This window comes from Eriocheir sinensis, chromosome 45, assembly GCF_024679095.1.
Source record: "Eriocheir sinensis breed Jianghai 21 chromosome 45, ASM2467909v1, whole genome shotgun sequence".
Classification (NCBI taxonomy): Eukaryota; Metazoa; Arthropoda; class Malacostraca; order Decapoda; family Varunidae; genus Eriocheir; species Eriocheir sinensis.
The window spans coordinates 6965567-6990917 of record NC_066553.1 but is presented as its reverse complement, the minus strand read 5'-3'; the positions used below and the strand labels follow the sequence as shown (position 1 = coordinate 6990917).

Sequence of the window (25351 nt, the reverse complement as noted above, 5' to 3'; positions counted from 1 at the left end):
ACGGGCACCAGGTGGACAACTACTGCAGGAAAAACTATCAGGTTTGTACTGCGTGACACACACACACACACACACACACACACACACACACAGTGAATTTTGCTTTTGAAGTTGGTGTTTATGAAGTATTCAGGTAATTTTCAACTCTGAAATAAAACCTGGCCTGCACGATGTTTTTCCCGTCGGCCGGCAGCAGGGGTGGCGGGCGAGGCGGGGCGCGAGCCGTTCTTCCTCAGTGAGGTGCGGCAGCTGCTGATCGTGTGTTATGCGCGCCGGGCTGGTGGCCTTCACTCGCACAAACTTCTGGCTGAGTCTTTGAATGACTCATTGGATGGCCAGAGAGTAGAAAAACAAGTGACACTGAAAAATCATTCCACACATTATTTATGATACACAGTAGTCGACGGTAATATGTAAATTTCATTCTAAAAATTTATTTGAAGTCTGATTGAAAAAAAAAAAGTTGTTTGACCATTTATCTACGCCAAGAAGTATTCATCAAACAGTAAGTATCAGTGATATATTATGCGCTTTACTTTTCTCTGCCGTGACTATTTTTTTCTTTCTTTTTGGCGTCCCCGGCGGCGGGTGTTGGCCGGCTGTGGATGATTTTAAACTTTCTCAAGCATTACTTCAAGTTTTCCTGTTCCGCGCACCAAACACTTTCGGGCATATTACCGTCGCTTGCTCGTAATCAGCTAATGGGAGAAAAAAGCCTTTACATCCCTCGCTGCTAATCTCGCTAACAGACGTGACGGCCGTTTCTCAGCAAGACGACAAATCGGCGTCACGAGCCTGGAGTGTTGACACATTGGTGCGGCAGCCGCGCCACTCCACGCTGTACGATCTTGCTGTTACGCTCACATAAGAATACAGAGAAAGTGGAACAATGTATATAATGAATCAATAAGAGCACAAAGGTTTTGGATAAAAACACGGCAAAGTAAAAATCTTCATGAAAGGGAAGGACGCTACTCAAGCAAGATGACTTCGCGCATGTATTACTATTTGGTCTCCGTTCACCGATCCTCAAAAGGTTCTCCTCAGATTAGTGTTTCGTATCATTACACCGCCGGACACTAACAAAGTTCTGATTTTATTACTTTCTCCACAAATTCACTCCTGCTGGTCGCCCGCGCTTCACAGTATATGGTAACCAGTCTGTTGGCAAGATTTACCTAACACTCGCCATTTTCCTAACCAAGTCCTGACCACGTTATTATAACTTATAAGTAATGCCCGCTCTACCTGTCATCTTCGGCTCGGAGTAAAGGGAGTTCGGTATGTCAATGGTAACACAAATTTACTCAACCCTCGGTGATCGTCTTAACTGATCGCAATGATTTTTCTCCATTATATCATCGCTTAGTAACTCACGGCTCGCAATTTACGGTTTCAAGTCTGTGTTTGGCAAGACAGATTTACTCAACCATTGCCAGTCTCGCTATTTCATTACCATACTCTTCATTGATTTACTTTTTCAGCCACACACGGTTTGTAAGAATATGTTTGTGGTCACAAGTCAGTACAGCAATATTCGGCTCTCGCCACTCTCCTCTATAGGCAAGTCTTTCCCTCATGACTTTCGTCTGCAACGCATTGCTTTTGGTTACTTCACCAGACATTCCTCGTCATCAAAGGTTTGACCACATGATTTATTCTTACATGAAGTTTATAAGTCGCCCATGGTTTGCGATGAACGTTCGTTTGGGCAATGGAGTTTTACTCATCTCTCGCCAATCTCCGTAACGAAGTCCTGATCACATTATTTTCACTTCCATTAAGTCACCTTTTAGCCTACCGCAGTTCGCAATATCCTCAACAGTTTTGGCCTGCTAATGTCAAAGCAGCATTACTCATCCCTCGCCAACCTCCGTAAGTAAGTCCTGGCCATAGTATCTTCACCTCTAGTAATTCACGTTTACAGTTTTCGGTATCTTTACTAAACCCCCGCTAATCTATGAAGTCCTGACAACATTATTTTGTCTATTAGTCATAATAGTCGCCTACACTATGCAAAATATCCCTCTTGGTATGTTACTGATAATACAGCTTTCTTCACCACTCCTCCCCGTAATTTTCGTATCATCAAGATACATAACACTTCCTTTCTTAACAGCAAATTGGTAATAGGTTCGCAGATGTGGTTTTGGTCATATGACAGCAAAACATTTATTACTCAAACCCCTGGAGTCTCCGTATCATCTTTTTTCATTAATCTTTATCCAGCCAGCAAGTCCAACCTTTAGCCGGGCGGGTTAATATCTCCCAGGGGCGTGGCGTGGCGGGGCTGCCTCCGCGCCGGCTCCCTCAGGACCACCCGCAAGCCCCGAAGATTACCTGCGATAAGGAAATGACTCGACGCTGCCAGTGTGCATGTCTGTGTGACCTTATACTGGGCTGCTTCAGCTTGATTACAGGACGGCAAGGGAGTGTGTGTGTGTGTGTGTGTGTGTGTGTGTGTGTGGTGAGGCAGAGGACCCTGAATGGCTGGCCACGACCAGTATTGACCCAGTTCTGTGGGCGTCACTACGTTGATGAAATTTCATCGTGAAAATAAATCTCGTTTTTTGTTATGAGTCGTTCTTTACATATTAGAATAACAGCGCCGTGATAATGTTGTTATTTTCTCCTTACTGGAGCTTGACGTCACCATTCACAATCCCATTATCCAAACACTAAACCCATTTAGATTTTTTTCCCACATTATTATAATAGCGTCGCGATATCATCAGCATTCTTTCCCCTACTAAAGATCGACTTAAGTTGCGAATAACGTCGTAATCCCTGAGGCAGTAAACTGAAGATGAAATTCTTCATACGCGAGACAGTATCAGGGACGTAATTTTTCGGGGCTGTGGGGGGAATCGGGCGGCGTCTCAGCGGGAATCGTTCGCCGCGCCGAGACGTGGAGCCCGGCAAGCCCGCGCGCCTAATAAGCTAATGCTGCTTTTCCTTATGAAACGCCGAGTCGGGCTTTATCCCGTTAAGGAGCGGAGGAAGAGAGTTTGTTAAGTGAGAGAGAGAGAGAGAGAGAGAGAGAGAGAGAGAGAGAGAGAGAGAGAGAGATTTAATCTACCATAATGATTTTGTCATCTCTGCGTACATAAATTCTGTGGTAACTAGGATCTAATTCTCGCGGCAACTTGGCTAATTGTTTGAAATTTGAAGGCGCCGTGAGCAGGGGAAGAGAAAGGCGACCCTTGATGTTTGTTTAGTGATAATGTTTATCAATCGTCGTTATTATGTAGGTTCTACATAAACTTTATTAATTTTTTTGTCACAGAAAAAGACTGTATAAACAGATAAAGCAGCGGTTAAAATAAAATAAAAAACTGGTGGACATAAGGTGGATTTTAGAAAAATGTAATCATAAGCCACAATTGCAATCCTTGGACAAAACAGGAGTAATATAACTATATATACGACAGGAATCACTCCGGTTGGAATTTCTTTACTTCCATGAAACCCAAGTCCGTCAATCACGGCTAACCGCTTATCGTATTACTTCGTTTTTATTTACGAGCCTTGCACACCTGATGCGCCCCACACTGACTGGTATCGGTGGGTGGTCGGAGGTATCAGATGATTCGCTCGAGGCACTCCCACCCACCCATCCTTCATCCTGTTCACCTGTGTTTGTTAATTAACTTGCGCTAATGTATTAACAGGTGTTCTCGTAATCAACTTTTTAAAATATTTTCCTTTGAGTTTCTAGATGCGTAAAATGCATAAAGAAGTTATTTAATATTGCCCCTTTTCTATTAGTGCCGCAGCTAAGTGTGGCTCTGCTGTGTATCGAATAACGCGTTTTGACGGCAGCGTGATAAGTGGCGGTGTGGCAGGTGATATGAGACTGGGGGCCGTATTGTTAAACACTCCGGCGCCCCAACACACTATTTGACAAAGCTTTCGTAGGAGTTTCGGGCATTTCCACGGGTAATTTATTGACCCTAGTGGTAGTTTGACCCTTCTGTGGCATGAACCTACAAAAACACTCATTAGAACCCGGCTGGTCTCATTTTTGGCCTTTGGAAATAGTTGAAGTGATAGTCGGAACTGTCTAAGAATACCAACCTAAGACCGAGATTAGCAATAGAGGAAAATATGATTAAAACAAAAAAAATGAGGGATGTAAAAGTTACGCAAAAGCTGAAACGTGGCGTCATGTGAGATAGTTTACAAACCACTGAGATCCAGATAAAAGGAGTTAATTCCAATTTTGTTACTTGTGATATTGATCAGTATTTGCAACAGTAAATGCTCAAAGATATAAGAGAAAGTACGTATAAGTGTATAAGTAAATAACCCAACATCTAGTGCCCGCATGAAGTGATGAAGGAGCGTACATCAAACATCACACATCATTCTCTTTTTGGCCACTCTACTCTATTTGGGAGCAGTAAGTAGCGGGCTTTTTTTTTTCATTATTATTTTCTTTTTTTTTTACGCCCTTGCACTGTCTCCTCTGCTGTAAAAAAAGAAAAGAAACAGGAATGCTGCAAAAAGTGAACACATCCAATATAGTAGATAGCGGCGTATATTGCAATATGCTTCCACTTTACTACAGCTGTAATATCGCGAGAATCAAGATTTTCGGGCAGTGCCAAAACAGACAGACGCAGACAACATCAATGGCAACTTGTTGAACCTGAAGTGGTCATCGCATTTCGTCTCCCGCCGCGACCCGCGAGTTAGCGGCGGAATGAAAGGAAACGCAGCGGCGGGAAGAGAAAAGAGACAAGCGGGCACCTGGGATGGGTTAAGGGACAATAACTCAGGTCCATTACGGCCCTGCCAATGAAGCACAGCAGCCATGAACCAGCCTTTCCTGCCGCTCACAAGCCGCTGCAGAGGAATGGCCTGACTCCTCCATCTGCCGTGTAGCCTCAATATGCCGCGGCCCTGTCGATTCTGCGTCATATCTTTGGTGTTCTATTACGCCGCCCACCTGAGCCCACAGCCTCTTGTTCGGTGTGTCATATGTTTGGTGTGCTTGATTGTGACCGTTTATGCGTGGTGTGTTTCTTTGAGTCATGATGCTTGGTTGATTATGCGTGTTTTGGAGTGTGCTAGTGTGTGTGTGTGTGTGTGTGTGTGTGTGTGTGTGTGTGTGTTGAGAACTTTTTATGCATGCTGTGTACCATCTAATTCTCCGCTACTTCATCAATATACTTCGGTAATATACTTTTTTTTTTCATATTGAAGTTTGTGAAAAAATATATCGATTTTTTTTAAAGTCTACATCAAACTCCATCGATGCCTAGAATTATACTACGAAATGAAGTAGTGGCCGTGGCGTGTGTGGTGCGGCGCGCGGTCAGGGGTCGTGTGCGGCAGAGAGGAAAGTGACGGAAGCGAGTCGCGGTGAATTTAAGCGCTAGTCCCCACGTCTAGGTCGATGGCTGGCGGCGGGCGCTACCTAGTGAATGTGCTGCTGCGTTAGTGTGTGTGTGTGTGTGTGTGTGTGTGTGTGTGTGTGTGTGTGTGTGTCCTTTTCTGTTATTGTTTGTTATGTTTTCATTGTCTCAGTTTAGTCCGTAATGTTGAAAGGATAATGCACGGAATTGTAATGGTAGCAGTGATATAAGTAGTAGTAGCAGCAGTAGTAGTGGTAGTAGTATAGTAGTTGTGGCAGTAGAATTAATAGCAGCAGCAGTATCAGTAGTTGTATTAGGAGCAATAATATTATACGGGTATTTTTTTTTCTTCCTGTTCTTTTTGTTCTTCCTCTACAGTATCATCGTCATCATTATCGACATCCTCCCCCTCCTAATGATCATAACCACCACATAATTTTCGAAACCAGTCGAGCTTTTCTCTTTTACGTAACCAGTACCTTCAAGTTTCCATCTTCCCGTCGCAACCACTTGAAGTACCATCAAGGTATTCTTTGGCGAAGCAATAAATATTATACGCAGACGCCCTCGAAACTACACACTAAGAACCTCAGAACTTCATACGCAGACAGTCGCGAAAAAGAAAAGCAAGACACCGCACATCCACTTTGGCAGCTCCATCTCCGACGCGTGATACGGCAAGGTCAAACGGAGGAAAAGGCTTAGGAGTAGAGGACAAGGAGAGTTCAGGGATACGAGAACGTGTTACAGTGTTGAGGAATGAATGTCAGACGCCTTTGCCCATGGCTTCGGGAGCTGACAAAGCGAAGGGAGTGTGCTTGAAGCTGACGAGAAAGTAAAAGGGTGGAAGGGAAGGGGAAAGAGAAATAACAAGAAGGAAAATACTGGGAAATGAAACAAAAGGATGATACAGAAAATAAATGTAAGAAAAGTAAATGGAATGAAGAATTGAGTAAATAAATTGCAAGAAGGGATGAGAGATAATAAAATGAAAGAAAATGGAAAGAATAAATGGAAAGAAAGAATTGGATAAGAGAGGAATGATAAGAAAAAGAAAATACTGGAACGTAAGAGGAAAACATGAGATACACAGAAGTGAGTTAAGGGAAGAAACAAGGAGTGAAAAGGAAGAGCAGGATTGAAAATAAGTAATAAAATGAGGAGAAAACAGAAAATATATGATACAGAGAGGCAAACGGGGCAGGATTAAAAAAAAGTCATAAAACGAGGAAACAAATCAGAAAAGATGGGACAGACAGAGGCATGTTAAACGGAGGAAAGAAACAGGCAATGAGAAAAACGGGGCAGGATTCAAAATAAGTAATAAAGTGAGGGAAAAAAAAGAAAGGATGGCATACACGGAGGCATGTTAAACAGAGGAAAAAAACAGGCAATGAGAAAAACGGGGCAGGATTCAAAATAAGTAATAAAATGAAGGAAAAAAAAAGAAGAGATGGCATACACGGAGACATGTTAAACAGAGGAAAGAAACAGGCAATGAGAAAAACGGGGCAGGATTCAAAATAAGTAATAAAATGAAGGAAAAAAAAGAAAAGATGGCATACACGGAGACATGTTAAACGGAGGAAAGAAACAGGCAATGAGAAAAACGGGGCAGGATTCAAAATAAGTAATAAAATGAAGGAAAAAAAAGATGGGATACACGAAGACATGTCAAACAGAAGAAAAAAAAACGGGGAAGGAGAAGAAAGTGCAGCATTCACAATAAGTCATAAGGCGAGGGAACAAAACAGGAAATTTGAGCAGGGAAAGAGAGGAAGGCGGGACGAACTGGCAGAATGATGACAGTCGGGGCATGCGCGGAGGGACTCGAAAAGGATAATTGCGGAAGGATGAGCGAAAAGAAACGAAATACTCTTAAAGACCGCAGCAGAGCACTACTACCACCGCGGACAGCCAGACGAAGACAGAGAGACAACCTGGCAAATGGGGACGGGAAAAGAACGGTAAACACACAAATGGAAAGAGACAGGTAGGCAGACAGCGGCGGTGGAGGAGAAAGGGGAAATTGTGCTAATCGAGGTGTTATTTTCCGGCTTTGTACCATCACGACCACCGCTCTGCCTCCCTCGCCTTGTCAGTGTGGCGGCGGCCGTGATTATGTTATTGTGAAGGTGAGGAGGGGGAGACTGTCAGGACCAGGGGTGAGTTTTTTTTAGGCAGGGGTTGAGGAGACATGGAAGGGGAAGAGGTTGCCGGAAGGGGAAAGGGTAGAAGAAAAGGATGAAAATGAACGACAGGAAGAACAGACAACACTTATACATACATCCCCCCCCCCCCCTCTCTCTCTCTCTTTCTTTTCTCTTTTGTGTGTGTGTGAGAGAGAGAGAGAGAGAGAGAGAGAGAGAGAGAGCATTGATCAGTCTCTATCCTCCTCCTCTTTTCTGTCCTCGGAGTCGCTTCAGTGCAGGAGCAAAAAGTAAAACAGCTCATCCCATCTAGCATTTAATATCACTCTCGTCCTCTGTTCATAGCAAGTGACTTTCCAATTTTATTTCAGCTTCCAAGGCCGCACGCTCCTCTCTCTCCCTTGCCGCCTTCCCATGCTCCCTTACTCAGACTCATAGACATTTAACCGTACTTTTGTAACTTGTTATTATCATCACCTTCGTAAACAAACCGCCTAAGTCATTATTTTCTACTTTACAGGAAATCAGAAAAGAACTATCATTATCTTATTTGGCTGAAGATTTAGGCAGATATGAAAAGGTCAATTCTAGAACACTCAAACCCTGAATGACGAAGGCAACTCTACAAAAATGGGCGTCACATGATGAAAAATTTATGTTAATATAAACCTGGAAATCACTGAAAAATGACTTAGGCGATTATTTTATGAGGGTGACGATATTTTTTGTCTTCTTTATTATATATGCTTCCTGCCATACCCTCGAACTGTACTTCTTTTTCCCTCTATCTCTTTCGTTATATTTTTTGTCCATTGCTCCTTATCTTTCATCTCTTATCTCTTTATCTTTTTTGCCTGTTTTCCTCTATCTGCTTCCAGCCGTACCCTCCAACTATACTTCCTTCTCCCTCTATGGTTCTCGTTTTATTTTATCTTTTTGTTATTTACTCCTTCTTTTCTTACCTCCCTCTCCCACCACCTCTCTCTCTCTCGTTTTTCCCTTCCTCCCTTTCTCCATCCGCCTTTTCCCCTGCATCGTGTACCCTTCAACCTCTATTTCGTTCTTTCTTCCTTCCCTAATTCCTTCCTCCACTTTCCCTCCACACAAACTCTCCAACACCATCTTCCCTGCCTCCTGCTTTCATTCCCGTTCTCTTCCCTTCCCTTTCTTTCCCTTTCTTTCCCTTTCCTTCCCTTCATTTCCCTTCCCTTTCCTTCCCTCCCCTTCCCTTCTCTTCCCTTTCTTTTTCTTTCCTTTCGTTTCCTTTCCTTTATTTCCCTTCCCTTCCCTTCCCTTTCCTTCCCTTCCCACCCCATTCCATTCCTTCCTTTCCCTTCCTTTCCCTTCCCTTCCTTTCCCTTTCTTTTTCTTTCCTTCCTTCCTTCCTTCCTTCCTTCCTTCCTTCCTTCCCTTCCCTTCCCTCTCTCTCTCTCTCTCTCTCTCTCTCTCTCTCTCTCTCTCTCTCTCTCTCTCTGTGCATTCACTTCTGCCAGGCCTGCGACAAGAGACTCGGCAAACACTGGAGGGATTTCTTTCGTTAAGCAGAGTAAACAGGACCCGAGAACCGAACGGAACGCCGCGCCTAGGAAAAGTAATACAGCTCGCTATACTCTGCTTGAGACTCTGGTTCGCTTTGCATGATAGTAGTTCTCTTGAGACGATAGCTGCATGAGGGTAACATTGGTCGTGCAATTTTGGGGGGAAGGGAATATAAGAATTATCACCTTTAGAATTTTAGGGTCGTGTGATAGAGGTGAGACCGTTCGATGGTTTGTGGTCGTTAGTGGCGTTGGTGATGGTAGTGGGTTGTTCTATGTTGTTCTGGAGATGATTGTACATGTGTGTGTGTGTGTGTGTGTGAAAAAGGAAATGTTTAAGCCAAAATAGACGGAGTAATGTTTTCCGTAACTAGGCAAACACAAAATATACTCATACAGTTCACACACACACACACACACACACGCAACCACCTTCCCACTGCCATCCTCTCCACTCTAACACTACTACTACTTTCCGTCGTATCCCACCATTAGAAGACACAGGAACCAGAAAGTCCACAAACAAAGATGGACTAGAAGGGCGCGCCAACACTGGAAGGCTCTCAGAACAGTCGAACAAAAAGAGGGAAGGAAAAGAGGAAAAACGTGCAACTCACGCCTCAATAAAAATACACAGAAATGGACTGTTGAGTCTTATCAGAGAAAAAGAGAGAGGCAGAAAAAGACACAGAGAGGTAGACAGACAAACATACATTCCCAAACACAACTACACAGGTAAAATGATATACGCAGAAATACATACCAACTGGAAGACGGGGAGATGGTCGCGTACCTGCCCCTAAAAAAAGATAAAACAATATGAACATTACGGATTTGGAAGCAGAAGACAAGTTAGCAAAGAGAGATACATGATCTTAGTACATAACAATATAGAACGAAATAAAATGGCGAATATATGAAGAAGATTTTTTGTAGCTGAACTGAGAAACAGGAACCAAAAATTATGAGAACTGAAGCAAAATCAAACGTGGAAACAAACCTTAATGACACATGGTGGGAATGACGGGCATACGACTTTAACACGTTTAGGAGAATAATAATAACCATTGCAAGTATAACATAATTCAGCTAAGAAACTAGAATCTCGGCGCTCAGTCATATAGTATAAAGAAAAAGTACAAAATAACAAAGGTATAGCGAGATGGCACGGGTAAACATTAAATTGCTCGCGACCAAAATACAAAGGAAGTTGAAGGGAGGGGAATCCGAGTTACACTAAAACATATTAGGAAATCCAGCTGGAGGGTCGCTGCGTATTGGTGTCCATTACCCACACCTGTCCATCAGTCTCGTGTATACCTGTTCGACGCAGATTTGAACACAAACACAGAACTAAATAATTTCTTGTGACCTGGCTCCAATCTGTTTTGCGATGTTTTGTTCTGTTCTCTTTTGTTTTCCAGTTCGATGCAGATTTATTAATACAGACGACAAAATCCATACGAACCGAAACCTTCTTCCAATCCATATATCATATTTCATTTTTCTCCTCCTGGAAAGGCGATGGACGAGTGGTCAGCGCGGGGACGTGGTGAGTCTGATAACCCGGGCTCAAGTCCCGCCATATGATGCTGACAATCTCCAACCATTACATAGTGGCGGAAGATTACCCACATGCTGTCCAGGTCTTTAATCAGCCCTAACCTCAGCGGCTACAGCTAAAAGGACCGGGGAGGGGGGGTGGGGGGATTTCCTATTGACTCAGACGACCCGGCCTGACATGTCTTGTACCGGATGAAGGGAAAGAATGCAGCGAGCGAACGGGAACACACGAAGCAGTCCAAAGCTTAAACCCTTCATCTCTCTCTCTCTCTCTCTCTCTCTCTCTCTCTCTCTCTCTCTCTCTCTCTCTCTCTCTCTCTCTCTCTCTCTCTCTCTCTCTCTCTCTCTCTCTCTCTCTCTCTCTCTCTCTCTCTCTCTCTCTCTCTCTCTCTCTCTCTCTCTCACACACACACACACACACACACACACACACAACGTTTGCTTCAAAAGATAAATCTGTTCTGCTCATCTCCCGGATTGTTTTCTCTCCGAGTTTGTTTGTTTGTATGTATGTGTGGTGTTTTGTCCGTTTGTTTTTGGGAGTGTGTTAACAGAGCCGAAACACACACACACACACACACACACACACACACACACACACACACACACACAGTTTTCACCAAATTATCTTTACATTGGCTAAGTAACATCTAAAACCATTGTTGTGCACTACATTGCCAGAACAGAGCTAGTTGACAGCACACTTGTATTCAGCGTCGGTACAACTGTGTTAAAAACAACTCACTAATGCGTCCTGAAATCAAACACATTTGTGATTTGAGCAGAAAATATAGTTAGCGTGTTGTTTTGCAGGGTAACACTCTCTGGGTTTAATTAGGTCAAGGACAGTTTGATGAGAAAATCTAATTGTAAATATCACTTTTTAGTCACACTTGCCAGATATCCTCCTTGCGATTAGGATCCCACACCATTTTCACTCTCTGCTCTTCGGAGGGCGCTCTCACACTCCTCCGTGTCACACTCACATATAGATCTTTGTACTAAAGCCACTGATTTATGGCTGCCAATGCCTTCATATCACTTACACATACTTTACGTTTACTTGGGTGAGATAGCGTTTTTTATTTACGTTCACTGGAATGAGAATACACGTCACAACCTTGTGTATAGGTTTCCACACTGTGCGCCCAGTAATGCACATTTTTTTCTTTCTTCGTCTCACTGCAATACTAGAAGGGTTTTTTATGCAAACATTATACAGAAGAATGATGTGGGCTGTCCTTCGAACCCATAACTACCTAATATTTGAAAACATTACTCAGGGGAAACCTGCGTGATAAATCATTCCTCCACAATCAAAGCGAGGGCTCCCACGATTGCAGTAGGATGATGGATCTCCTACCTTTTGTCTAAATTCATATGTTACCCAGTGACATATGAATGTGAGGATATCCAAGAAAGTTATAAATAATGAGCCAATTGATCTATTGTATTTCTCTTGTGGAAGTGGCAACGATACTCCATTACGATATCCCACAACGATATTCCAGAAGAGAAGCAATCTCAATCCCACTTCCTTCCCGGCCTTCCCTTGTGCCAACCCGTCTTCTTCCCCTCCCTGCCTGCCTCTCCCTTTCCTCCCTAACCCCCCCCCTCTCACGATACCACGCGTCAGGTGAGATGTGACAATTCACTGCTCCTCAATCGCGGACACTGTACAAGAATCATCCATTGTGTGTGTGCCTCCACGGCTTCAATTGCATAACCATGAGCGACGCGTGACGCCTCCTCCTTTCAGTGTATCACTCGCACGTATAATCTAACAGCAGATGACCTCGTGTGATGATGAAGTGGTAAAAGATTAAAAGAAAGAAGGATAGCATCTTCGAATGATTGGGTGAACGTCAAGGGCAGGCGGGATAGCGAGGCTGCCGTCACGTAGCTGTCAATTTGCCTCTTGGTCCCCAGCCTCGCCCGCCCTGGCTGAGACCCGCCGAGCCGCTAGCCTTGAAAAGCATACGTGGAGCCCCGAGGGAAACTGCGTCGAAGATAGGCTGGAGGAAGGGAGGGGGGAGAGAGAGAGAGAGAGAGAGAGAGAGAGAGAGAGAGAGAGAGAGAGAGAGAGAGAGAGAGAGAGAGAGAGAGAGAGAGAGAGAGAGAGAGAGAGAGAGAGAGAGAGCAGAATAATCTTTGCCCAATCTTAGCTATTCAAACACAAGCACGACAACTGTGACACTAATTCCTCGTCCAGACAAAAGCATGAGATGTTCTTTTCTTAAATTTACTGTGAGCTAAGAGAAGTTTGTTGACATTTTTTCTCCACTGTACTGACGTTTTAAAAATTGCGTATTACTCGTATAGAGCGCAGCTGTCCTCTTCTCACACTGAATTATGTACTGTTCACGATGCGGCATGGAATTTAAAGATTTTATCTGGCAAAGGACTTGTGAACACGGGTGTGTGTGTGTGTGTGGGGGGGGGGGGGGATGTATGTGTGCGTGTGTATGCATAAGTGTGTGTGTGTGTGCGTGTGTGTGTGTGTGTGTGTGTGTGTGTGTGTGTGTGTGTGTGTGTGTGTGTGTCTGTCTGTCTGTCTGTCTGTCTGTCTGTCTGTAATGATAAAATAATAATATTACTACTAGTATTAACAATGATAATGTATTTGAGATCTGCCATTCCTAGAAGAAGAAAAAATATGGTCATGAATGTAATGATGAATGTGTGTGTGTGTGTGTGTGTGTGTGTGTGTGTGTGTGTATCTCTCAACTTAACATACTGTCTAGCGTGGCATCGTGCGATATGGTGAACTACAACCTGTACAAGGGTAGAGTCAACAATGAGAGCTGGCGGTGGGCTGGTGGCAGTTGAAATGCTGCAATGAATCACCACTGTCTTGCTGGTGCTAATATTGACACGACTTTTATACGCCCAGGGTGTGTGTGTGTGTGTATATGTATATATATATATATATATATATATATATATATATATATATATATATATATATATATATATATATATATATATATATATATATCACACACACACACTAAGTGAAATGGACAGTGGTGCCCCCTTAGAGTTATCCTCAATAACGGGGTAAGAAAGGAAAGTTTCGTTTAGTCGGCGCAACATCTGTGGTCATATGCCGGAGAGAGACAGAAGGGGAAGGAATTATAGGAGAAGGGAACAGATCCAGGAGACGGGACACAAACCCCCGATTAATACCTGGTACCCATTCACTGCTGGGTGGCCGGCGGCGTAGGGTATTGGAAAAGCCGCCCAAATTTTTCCACTCCGCCCGGGAATAACGGGGGATCTCCTAGGCTGAATTATTACTTGGTAGAGGGCACCACTGTACTTCCCCGGCGTGAAGGAGATGGAAAAGCTAAAAAAAATAATTGATTGATCTTAAATGTTTGCAAGGAAAAAGAAATAAGATATCTACTTGTTATGACTATATTGTCAATTTAAATGCTTCCCACGAAAATATAGCCTTATTTTTTTACAGCAAAGGAGTCAAATCAAAAGAGAAAATACAGAAAAAAGTTCGTTATGTCGGTGGTCTCCAAAAGCGAACATATAGCCTAAGTGGCAATTAACAATCAAAATCCAAATTAGGTTGGAGCGATGCCTTGAAATTCCCCTTTGGAAGGCGTTTAAAACGTAGGCAGGAGGAAATTTAGATGAAGGAAGGCCGTTTCAAAACATACCAGCGAAAGGAATAGAAGAATGACGAAGCTGGTTAATACTTACACAAGACATTGGGACTTACTTTTTGTTTGGGGAGGTCACAGGAGGGTGGACGCATTGCTCACTTTGCTTTATATGCTGCAAAACAAAGGCATTCTGCTGCAAACCTTGAAAGCCCAATTTTCGCTCGGCGTCTGTGCAAATATGATGAAGGTATGAGAAGACTTAGGCTTCCAGTGATGTGTGATATTTCAGAGATTAACTAAGCGCATGTATCGATTTTGTCAGCTTTGCGTTTAAGCAAATGTGTATTTATATATGTTCGAAATTGGTAGCCTCCAAGCACTCCAGTATACAACACCGAAATGTGTTTATAAAGCCCAAGCCCAGCCTACAAAGTCCGGTTACGATTACAGACAAAAAATATATTTATGCGGTTTGTCTGTGGCGGCGATCACGCACACAGACAGAGACAGAGACAGAGACACATACACAGACAGACAAACTTACGCATTATCTCTCCTCTCCTCTTCTCTTCTCTTCTCTTCTCTTCTCTTCTCTTTTCTTTTCTCTTTTCTCTTCTTTTATCTCTTCTTTTCTCTTTTCTCTTCTTTTATCTCTTTTTTTCTTTTCTCTTTTCTCCTTTTTCTCTTCTCTTTTCTCTTTTTTCTCTTTTCTCTTTTCTCTTTTTTCTCTTCTCTTTTCTCTTTTTTCTCTTTCTCTTCTCTTTTTCTCTTCTCTTTTCTCTTCTCTTTTCTCTTCTCTTCTCTTTTCTCTTTTTCTTTCTTCTCTTTTTTCTTCTTTTTTTTTCTTCTCTTCTCTCTCTCTCTCTCTCTCTCTCTCTCTCTCTCTCTCTCTCTGAGAAGCTCTCATCTCCTAAAATACGTTTTCTCTTGAGAAATGTCGCCTCTGAGTGAAGCTTATCGAACGATTCAAGGGCGTACAAATAATAGTTATACGAATGAGTACGAATTCAAATTGTTTATGATCGATATTACATAATGAGCGAGAAGTAACGGCACAAAACCTAAATGTCAGCAAATATATTCAGTTTGTATCATTTTTCCTTCACCAGCACTGTAGCACGAGAATGCAATAAACTCCCACTTAGTCAGGACTTTAGGGTCTGTGTGGTCACAACATCTATGTAAATATATATTGCTCTCACCCTCTGTCATTATTTAGCATTCCACCGCTTTCTTCTTCCATGCTCAGTGCCTTTCCGAGTGGCCTGACGCCTTGGAAACCTTCAATCACATCAACGCTAAATGTGACTTGCCACTCAGAGAGCTTCTTGGGGCTTATCGAGGAAGCCACAGATATCCTAGAACCTCACAAAGCGATTAGCTGAAGGCACTAAATGGGCGTGCAAGGAGGCGTGAGGTGGTAATGACGGGATGTGCTGAGCTGTGAGGGGGCCGAGGACGTGAGGGAGTGAGACAGGGCAAGGACATCTGGGGTGGAGGCGTGAGTGTGATAATGAGAGGCTGAACTGTGAGGGGGCCTGTGAGTGATGAGTCAGGGCAAAGAGCCGTGGGGGTACAGCGTGCGTGACGAGGTGAACGACTTAATGACGACCTGAAGTGATGGCTCCTCCCAAGGCCCGGGGTCCAATGAGTCTCTAATTGCAGGGAGTAAAGGCATTAAGGGTGGAAAGGACGGCTCAAATATGACATCAGGCGACATTACCACGCCGAGGCCATCAATATCAGTCGCCACTTCGCCCGAGTTAATGGCTGGGTCCGCCCTCCCGAGGCTTGGCTCATAAAATCGTGTACTTCTCGTCGGCCACAGAAGCTCTAGTCGTACTCCAGAGACAATCTTTATGGACTTACTCATAGCTATTCGCGGGGAGATGGGAAGGTAATGGCAGTCGATATCTGTCTTTTTATCTTTCTTCGTTGCGCCAAAGCAGTAACGTATGACCGTCCTTTTTATAAACTCATTTAAAGTAGAAACGACGTTCTTGAGATGCACACGTAGCATCTTATTTCTTTAACATTCAATTCCTTTGCTCCCTCCATTTTTGTTTCTTCTCTCCTCTCCCCATTACCACTGCCACGGGGAGACACAACACCCCAATCACCCAATTCCAATCCCCCAAACTCCATCCCCGAGTCTCCCCTTCCGTCCCCCCAACCAGCCTCCTTTACCCTCCCCAGCACCGGCATCTCGCCCCCTCGACCCCACAAAAGCCACTTTGGGCCCACAATCAGCCGCGTAATGCTCGGCGGAAGGCATTTCACGGCCCCGCTGAGGAGGGGATCACCAGCCAATCAGCGCCGCGGAAAGTGACTGGGCCCATTAGCCCGCCTATTTCCAGCCCCGCCATTGCTAATAGATAGTACAACAATCTCGGTCCCGCCATCATAAGGGGAAAAATACCACCGAGCAATAATGTACTGTGAAACAAAGCAACAAGTACCAGGATTACAACGAAATACTTCCAACGTTATGAAAATGTGATATAAATAACAATGTAAGCATCAACATTATAGAGGGAGTATCTATAACACAGCATATCAGCACTCACAGAAATAAGGGGCAGAAAAAAATATCACCAGCATAGATGGAAAATAATACGACAAAGGAAAATAATGTGCCAAGACCAAAGATCACAAATTAAATAGATAATTGTTATGCAAATTATAGCAAACTAAAAAACTACTGGTGCAGAGGGAGGACGGGAACACCGCTGCTCGTCGCTCCGCCCCGCGTCACGAGCCTCGGCGGCGGTGTGATGAAGCGAGGCGGGAGGCAAATTAATCCCATTCTCCGCATTCCATTAATAATGTTCGTCGTGTCCTGAGATAATTTCCTCCATTATGTTGTATATCTTATTTACTCGCCGCGTGAAAAGTGCCGTTCACTTACGCCAGTGTTCCATTAGCCTCATACATACTCTTTTTTCATTAAGGACACACTCACGCACACCCTCACAACCGCACGCCCTCACCCGGGGAAACACCCACAAACATATGCGCACATGTTTGTACACAATGCACGCTGGCCTCACATGCGGGCTTTTTTTATTGTTTCTTTTTTTGTGCCCTTGTGCTGTCTCCTTTGCTGTAAAAAAAAAAAAAAAAAAAAAAAACGAGACATCGAGTGTGATTCCCGGGCAGAGTGGAGACCCACCCAGCGGGGAATAGGTGAATAAGTTGCCTCCCCCCCGGGTTCGTTGGTGTTGGCTTGCGGTGCATCGTGGATGAAGATGATCGTATTTTATGATGAATCCGACAACTTTAATCCATATAACTTTTACTGACATGTAAATGTAATATAAAGGAAGCCTCGCGTGGGGAAATCCTTATAACTGAAAATTGAGATAATGTGTGGAGAGAAACCGCCATGCATAATACAGTGTTGTCGGGGCGGTGCAGCGCTGCCAGATTGATTACGCATAAAAATTCACGCAGATGCATTGAAATGTTCTCACTGGCACACAGAAACAGGCTGAAGCTCTCTTTTTCATTCATATCTCCGCATATATGGCAATTTTCAAGTTCTCTTTTGTTGTATGGTACACTACACTAGACAGGAAGTAGGGGAAAGAGTAAATAAGAACATAAGAACATTAGAACATAATAAGTCTGCAAGAGGCCGATTAACCTGTACAAGGCATCTCCTGTAAACCTAACCCCACCTAACCTCACTACACATGAATTTATCCAACCTCTTCTTGAATGTATCTATTGTATTGACTCTTACAACATGACTGCCAAGCCTGCTCTACTGACCCACGACTCTACTGGTAAACCAATTCATGCCAGTGTCTTTGTTGAATCTGAATTTATCTAACAAACAAACTGCTACGTGTCCTACCCTGCTCTTTTACCACTAAGACCCTATTAACATATCCTTATTAAAGCCCTTCATTCAGTCATCCATTTATTAACTTCATCAATGTTGAGCTTCCGTTCTATGGGCGAGTGTACTGCGATAGGCTTGTCTATGTCATCACATTAATTTTGACGTGATAGCTTTCGTTTGTTTTTAGAATGCTTTTGATGAAGGTTATATTGTTGATGTAGGCTGTCGGGAAGACACTGTATCAGAAGAAAAAGAAGAAAATGCGAAGTCACCGCTGCACACACACACTCTAGGCATGAGGAGGACTTTGCAATGTCTCTCCTTGGAATACCAAGCACCTAAATAAACATGCAATTATAAAGAAGAGCGATACCAAAAAAAAAAGAAAAAAAAAAGGGGGGGGGGGAGGGGGGGCGAAAAGCAGGCGAAGAAGAATGCATATCACGACGCTGATGTTTTCTGGTATTTCAAGAGCTGGCAAGTGAGTTTCATGGTACCAAATGATTCCCCTGTTATGTAACCTTTATATAGACAGATCAATAGATAGATAGATAAATTCTGAAAGAATGTGCTTAGCGAACCCTGAAAACGCCACTCACGAGGCGTGTGGTGTCTGGTGCTGCAAAGTTTCAATTTGTTTAGTATGAAAAATGCTCAAATTAAAGGAAATATAATGACAAAGTAAATAGAATCTGCATTTGATTCCATTAACAAATATGATGAGTATAATCGAATAAAGGCAAAATGTTTTAATGTCGAAACCATGGATGAGTTGGTTTTCACGAAAAATTGTTTCAAATGCAGTTATGATCAGAAAGGCCCTTTAAAAAAAATTGGTGGAAATATTAATTGCTGAAAGTAAAACTTCATGCGAAGTGTCTTTAACTTTTGAAAGGAAAAAAAAATGTATATGAAAAAAATGCGGCATTGAATTGAAAGAGGTTTTGAAAAAATAATGTGTTATTTTCTATAATTATTTATCAATAAAATCTTAACGTCTCAATGAACTGATATAATTGGCTTCCGAGGTTTATCAATCTGAATAGTCAAAATTGCAAAATCTCGTAAAATGCCACCAAAATATTCAATGGATCTTATAAAACGCAAGGAAATATGGTAAACTCTTACAGGGGGTATGTGTGAATACATATAACGAAGGTATTAGCGAACGCTTACTTCAAACCATTCATTAATTCCGTACTCCCACATTCCCCTTTAGCTATGAATGTTTTTTTCCTGTTTTGTATTTAATTTCTTTCGTCATAGCTTCAGTTTAATGCATGAGGGAAGAAAACGGGCAATCTCATCATTTTATATGTTAATTTGGTTGCCCCATTACCATAACTGGAAGCGGTGCCGAGGCAAATGGCCTTCAGAGTGGAGTCCTTTGTTAGTTTGGAAAATTGGGAAGAAAGGAGAGAAAAAGATGAATTTAATTATGTGGGCGAAGCGTTGACCTAAAAGTAGTCTAACTAACCAACAATTACTTATTCATTCTAAAGGATTGCATCTCATTTCCCAAACTTTCAGGTCCTTTGCTGACACTCCCCCTCCCCCAACGTCTTAAGCCCGGCCAAGACCTGACTCACGGCATTATCCTGAGAAGCTCAATGAAGGCACAGCAGGGCTACCTGTGTCCCGCGGGAGGTGCCGAGCCTGAACGCCGGGGAAGGGAGGCTCGTTCTTATGTTGTACTAGGCCCTCGAGTAATTGGAGACAAAACTGCCTGCTATCATACACATTAGGAAGAGAGCTGGAATCAAACAGTACCCATTTTAATTGCCTTGTGCAATACGGTTTAGCTCTCTTCGAATTAGGCAATAAAATAAAGACAGGTTTCTCATGAAAATGATGCTGTGTTTATGTTGCAGAAAACACACAGCATATGAAGAATAACTTGCTGCCACATTTCCTGCACAACGCAGCTCCGATGGGGTTAAAAGTTGAAGGAACGCGTCGTAACGTGGCAAGTATTACGAGCGTTAATTAAAGAGCACAGAGAGATGTATCCTCCCGTGCCCTCCTGTCACAGAGGACAAAACAAAACACGTACTTGAGCTAATAAACACTGAACAGTAAACTGTGTGCCAGACCTTCTCCAGCGTCTTCCTTGTTGCCTGTAATTGAGGAATTGGTGTCAGTAACGACACGGAGAAGAGTGGGGCCAGTGTCAGTGATAATCGGGACCAAGCTTTCTCTCTGAGTTTGCATTTAATTTTACCCATGGTTCTTACTTTCGTGGACCGTTGAATTATGAGGATAATAATGATAATAAAAAATAAATAAATATAACGTTCAGAGGTATGGGCAGAACCGGTACCGGAACCTGCTCATCCATCCCACACACACCATACCCTCCCCAAAGTCACACACATACACACACACACACACACACACACACACACACACACACACACACATCTTGAGCTAATGTAAATGGGTGTGTGAGGTTCTATCTTGGCCCACAGATCGGCTAACGATATCTAAAGCTCTCCCCTGGAAGGTTCTGACTGGTGATAACGAGTCCAGAACGTTACCAGACCGTAAGTACATTACACACACACGCACACACGCGCACACACACACACACACACACACACACTCACACACACACACACACACACACACACACACACACACACACACACACACACACACACACACAGACACACAAGACCTCATGTGTTTACATCTGTCCTTGTGATGGTGTTGAAATACGATAAAAAATAACTTTTTTTTACAGTAAATGAATCAACTCAAGGGCAAAAAAAAAAAAATTGTAGAAAAAATAGCCCGCTAATCACCGCTCCTATAATAGAGAAAAGAGTGGCCAAAAGAGAGGTCAATTTCGGGTGGAAATATACAATGTTATACTTGAAAATCGAAGGAGATAAATATAATTAAAAACATAATGGATGTGTCTGAAGGACGAGGGATAAAAAAAAATTAAGGTAAGCCTTGAAAGCTACGTAAAAGCGCGGGGCTTTAATGAGTTTAATTGTCATGACGCCAACATGCCATGGCCGTGATTACAACAGGTTTAGAGAGAGAGAGAGAGAGAGAGAGAGAGAGAGAGAGAGAGAGGGGGGGGGGGAGGAGGAAGGGGAGAAGAGGAAGGGGGGGGGGCTTCATCAGATGAGGATGTTTGATTTGGTGATTTGGGTGAGAATTGGATTTTCACAACCGTGGAAATTAATGTCAATCTAACCTTTAAAGTGTCGATGATTCCGAAAACATAAAATTTGCCGTCACTAGAAGGATCACGATTACGGGCAAAAAATAAAGTGATGCGCATGTCACGTGCTCTATACGACGCTCCATAATTATGAAAAGTACATACCCAGTGCCGCCGCGTGACGTCAGGAAGGGCATCCGGTCATTAACCCCTACAGCCGCCAAACAGCGACCTCGTATGAACATGGGTAAAAGCTGTGAAGGCAAAGAAAAAAGTAGTGTGGTGTTACCTTGCTCTGTGATGGGTAACACCTTAATGACGAAAAAAAATAGTCCATCAGAAAATGCAACTTAGATGGCAGGCACGTGGCTTCCTTCTTTCTTTCGCAGCAGCGGGCGCTTCACCTGATCAGGACCTGCCTGTAATTATCAAACCTTTTCCTCGGCTTCATTCCGGACCACAGGCTAAAGGGCGATTGTTTTAGCCCTAGTGCGGCTTCGAATTAAGAAACAAAAAACAAAATTAGCCTCAATAGCCATTTACACTCCGAAGTGTTAAGCGTAACAATAACTGCTTGGTTATTTTCGGCATGGATAGTTAGAAAATCCCTTTACGTAATTGGATGCATTAATTTACCATATAGTTCGTAACAATAATGGGGTCAGTTTCCTCGCCTTCCCGGCGGAACCACATCCCAGGACTGTCAGCTCTCTTTCACAGATCGAACAAGATGATCACTCCCCAATGAGGAGGGCCTGAACCTGGACAAAGTGGCATAGCACCATCCAACTCATGGTGTTCCTGGATTATATATAGACAATAGGCTTCGTTTCAGTCTCAAGGAGCACTGGTTGGTTCAACACGTGGGCACAATATTGATTTTGTACCTCATGGTTTTGCTACCCTCTTTACACCTCTCTACACCTGTCCACTATATGTAACAGCTTAAGGGAGACAGGGAGAATGAGGGACGTAAAGATTCAAATGCTACTTTCTCTCTGCATAAGTTGACGAGGATAATCAAACAGGAGTGTAATTTGTCAGTCTACCTGGCGAGATCTGTGAGCGGCAAACACCTGGCACTTCAACAACATTATGCTGCGTACTCACAACCTTCAGTTATTTAAGTGAAAACTTCATAATGATCATATGAAGAGATCGATATCAATATACATGCCACTGAATATAACACGTACTTTTTCTTTATTCCAATGATCCAGTTAAACAGAAACGTAGACGGTCATAGAAAATCATTCGCCACCGATGATCATAACACGAGGCTTCATGCCGCACGAAGCATTATTGTCTGTGTGGATGTTGTGCTGGGAACGGGTGACTCCGGAGCAGCCACCTCCACCACCTCCACCACCACGACACAAGTACACACAATCGCTATGTTCCAGAAAATGTGGCCCTGATCCAGAGACGAGAAATCAGGGACTGTTGTTGGAGTAGAACGCTTATGGTTAGAAAGTGGTGCGGTGTATAGGTAATGTAATGATGTCATTGATAATAGGCATCTTTAAGTGCTCACTATATTACGGTTAATACCAATTCAGGATATAACGATTTCTTTGGTCCTCCCAAATGGTAATGATGGGGTACGCAGATGCTAGAGATGGTGATTGTGGTGATTTGGAGGTGATGGAGGCTGTCGTGGTGGTTTTTATGGCTGATGCAAATGGTATTGTAAGGGGTATTTGTTTTCGTTGTTAATGTTGTTGGTATTGTTGTTGGTGATAATCTTATTGGTGTCATTCTAGCAGATGTTTTTGATACTGTTGGTTTATTATATTATGTAATGGGGCTGCTGTAGTGCCAGTAGGAACAGTAGCAGCTTTTGTGGTTGTTGTTAGTAGTGTATTGGCACTGGTGTTGGAAGTCAATGTGGCGCCAGTGAAACCAGTGACTGTCTATCACGACAAAAGAACTCTGTCTTGTGGTTGGGGTTGAGGTTGTCAAGGCGCTCTCACACACACACACACACACACACACACACACACACACACACACACACACACACACACACACACACACACACACACACACACACACACACACACACACACACACACACACACACACACACACACACACACACACACACACACACACACATACACATACACACACGCACACAAACACACACACACATGCACGCAAGCACACACACACACACACACACACTACCGATCCCCGATACACTAACCTTCACTTTTCCCATCGGCATACATTTGCGATTCTCAGAAACGAGGAGATGTAAGCAAAGAAATGAAAGACATCAAAGTCATCTGTATTTTCTTGAATGGCAAAGTCATTAGCTGAGCAAACTTACCACTTTATTTCACACTACAAGGTAGCGTGCGGAGCAATCACATCAGGACACACTTCTGATTTGGCCTAAAAAAAAGCACGAGGTAGGGCATCGAGGCGACACGAGCATGAGGCAAAATACCTTCCGTAAAGAGAACCAATTAGAGCAATTAATCATGAAATTAGTCAATCAATCTTCCGCAAAAAGAACCGGATGGTGTAATGAATGTTTGGAATTGGAGCACAACACACGTATTATACACTAAGATAAATGACAATGTTGCATGTGCCGAGGTGTAAAAATTAGAGAAAACAAAAAACATAAGTATGCATTGTAAATAAATTTTATAAACCCTAATAGGATCATATTGACTTTTAGCCTGAAAAATGCACCCAAACGCAACACTTTCAAACTTTACATACAGCCTAAGTCTACAATGACTGATGTTATAATACTCTGCATCGCGCCATGCGACAACATCCACACAGAGAATAGTAGACATTAATGCTTCGTGTGGCATGAAGACTCGTGTTTAAGCGGAGCGAGGTGACAGGAATGTTTCGTTTGCACATTGTTTAAATTGACCTCAACAATACTGTCTAATTTAGTTATGATTCTCAAACGCAAATAAAACGTGGCGTCCGGATCCTGATCAAGGCCCACGCGTGTTGTCACACCCAACAGTTAAGCATCATCATGTCACCACGCTGCACGAACATGAGTGACAACACCACCACCATGTCACCACGCTATGCAAACAACAGTAATTACTAAACCACGCCATCACGTTGCACGCTGCACGATCAACAGTATTAACAACATACCACCGCCCTCCCCCAGTGAGTGATAATCGTTTCATCATTACCGAAAGTCCCAAAATACTAGTTCCCCAACACCATATCACCAACATCCCCACCACCATCACCGCTACCACTACCACCTCTGCTGCTACCAATGACTACTATGCAGTTCCCGTAGCACAACACACCAACACTAATCCCGCGGGCAGCCAGCTGAGCTCGTAGTTCCCCCGCCATGGGCAACATGTGTGGTTAGCAATGTTCTTGGCGTCGAGGGGCCGCTCACAGCACCATCGCGGCCCCAAACAGAGTGCGTTTTTACCAGCGCCAACACAACTGTTTCATGCGTTCTGCTGTTCACAGCGCCATCACGGCCCACGAGGAAGGGTCTTTATCCGCGCCAACACAAAACTGCCAAACGTTCTCTCGATCGAGGGGGAAAAAATTGAAATCGTATGGGGGCATCGGGACAAGGATCATAATTGGTTAAATCCAGCGCTAACTGAAAGAGTAAAGCAGCATCCGTGTGTGTTGAGGTCTTTATCTGATATATATATTTAACAATACCTAAAAATACACGTTAAGCATCACACAAACAAATTAGTGCATTAAAGAAAACTTTTCTCTCCAGAGATTTTATATACCAAATAACATCAGCTCCCTGTGATGTAAAGCATGACCTTTTACATATTTCTGCAGGAGGGGCTACGTATGGCTACACCTCTCCTTGTATACTAATTGTATTTCAAAAAGAAATTGCAGACATCATCTTTCACCACCACCATAATAAATGAGGCCTAAAAACGTCAAATTACGTGCGGCACTCTGCTGCTGTCCTTTTTTCAGTGGTCGGCGTTGGAGCTAATGAGCACATCCCTTGCGTTGAGTAACCTTTTAGTGTTCCTGTCATGAGCCTGATTCACATGATGACCAGCCCGTTACGGACTAGTCGGCATAGCAGCTCTCACGTAACTAATAAAACCA

At 43.3% G+C, this 25351-nt stretch overlaps 1 protein-coding gene across 1 annotated transcript in view; it reads left to right on the top strand.

Moving 5' to 3' along the window:
* Positions 1–240: 240 nt before the first annotated feature.
* The window catches only part of LOC126980686 (hemicentin-1-like), an 83059-nt gene continuing 57948 nt past the window's right edge, over positions 241–25351 (top strand). Inside the window, exon 1 of the mRNA XM_050830811.1 lies at positions 241–505. The gene's annotated coding sequence lies outside the window, so the exon portion shown is untranslated. The remainder of the gene's footprint in view (positions 506–25351) is intronic.